Here is a 1,972-nt window from a genome sequence, read left to right as displayed (position 1 = left end):
AATCTACCGAAGGGATATTTCATCAACCCCCCTCCCCCTCGTTGCCAAAGTTACCAGGATGGGGTGCATAAGTTACGAGGTCTGCTATGTGTGAGTTATCATGCTATTCACACAATAGTTCGTCAACTCCCCTTCCCCCTTCGGTCACCAAAGTTATCAGGGAAGGGGTACATAAGTTATCAGGTCTGCAATGTGTGGGTTACCATGCTATTAACAGAAAAGTTATCGGGGGATATTTGATCAACTCCCCTCGGCCGCTAAAGATACCAGGATCTTCGTGCATAAATTATCAGGTATGTGATGTGTGAGTTACCATGCTATTCATAAAAAAAAAGTTATCGAGTGTATGTTTACATTAGGTTTTTTTGGGTTAAAAAAGCTACTACGATATTTGTACATAACCTATCAGGTTTGTGGTGCGTATAATTATCGGGTTCATTACAGAGAATTTACCAAGGTATGACAAACGAGAAAAAGACCGTTGTTCAAAGTCTATAGGATGAAACATTTATTTCTCTAGAAAAACTTCATCAATACAACAAAAAGAGACAAGTGGAGTACAAAACACGTTGAATCGGTCCTTTTAAAAACTTGGAGCAAATGATTGTCTCCTCGTCAAAGGCGTTGTGGTCTTTCTTTCTCGCTCTCATTTACTAAGGTAGAAATACCAGTTAATCTGGATTTGAAAACTTGTAACAAATGGTTTTGTATGCTGAATAAGAACAAAAAATGATACAGGGCACGAGAGGAAACAAACAGAGATATTCTTGTTAGTGCAGTAGAAAGATAAGGTCAAATTGCTAAACTTGCTGTACAGAACAGCAATAGCAAAGTAGCTCAGTTAGTCAGCGAGATGCTCCTATCTCTACAGTGAGATGCCAGAGTTCAATCCCTGGCAACGCAATTGGAATTTATTTTTTCTTCCCCGCGGGAAAGAGAACATCGCTCGCGGGAACAAACACAGTCGTGCGATCAGGATCTGACGAAGCTCGAGTCGTGCGGATCTGTTGCAACCTGCCAGTCGGCAGGATTTTAGCTTTTTCGACTGTGCTAACGTCCAGTCGACTGGACGTTAAGCAACAGATTCGCACGATCCTCTCGTGATCCTTATTTTCCGCCCCGCATGCGATCTTCTGGCGATCCCACCACTGCTCCCGCTTTCTTTTTATTTTCTAGCATGGTAGAAAAATGTGATAAAAATATTGTAGGAGGTGAGATTGGAACTCACTACCTCTTGATCCTTCATCACTTGTCATATCCACCTCGTCTAGTTTCGACTTGTGATTACAAAAAAGATCGATAAATATTTATACTGGTACATACGCGACTAGAAAAACAAGCCATTTTCCTTTCTTTGTTTTTACCATTTTTTCTTCCCTTTTGTACACAGTAATTCGTGCATCATAGACATGATAACTCATGCACTGCTATAATATTTTGACCCTAGGTAAAAAATTGTTGCAATACACCCTGATAGCTTATATGTAAAAGAGTGTGATAATTATACGTCACGAACCTGATAACTCATTCACAAACATCGTGGTAACTATTGACCCGAAGAAAAAAATATTGTTGTAACACATCCCGATAACTTATCTGTAAAAAGAGCATGGTAGTTTATACACTATGAATCAGATAACTTACGCACAAACACTGTGGTAATGTTTTTGACCACACGGATTTTTTTTGTAACACACGCCAATAACTCTCTATAAAAGAGCATGATAATATATACAACATGAACCTGATAACTCACTCACAAACACTGCGGTAACTTTGGGCCTAGAGAAAAAAATTGTTTTTTTTGTGGGAAAAAGGTTATCTCCATTGTGCCAAAGTTATCTCCTCCCTTGCGCAGACCTTCTCTTTTTAAAACTTGGAGCAAATGGTTTTGTGCGATGCGTGAGTTACCATGCTATTCACACAAAAGCTGCCGAGGGATGTTTCATCAACTCCCCCCACCACCCCCCTC

The sequence above is a fragment of the Triticum dicoccoides genome, chromosome 7B (assembly GCF_002162155.2).
Source record: "Triticum dicoccoides isolate Atlit2015 ecotype Zavitan chromosome 7B, WEW_v2.0, whole genome shotgun sequence".
Classification (NCBI taxonomy): Eukaryota; Viridiplantae; Streptophyta; class Magnoliopsida; order Poales; family Poaceae; genus Triticum; species Triticum dicoccoides.
The sequence above is the reverse complement of the archived record's forward strand: the minus strand, read 5'-3'. Positions refer to the sequence as shown.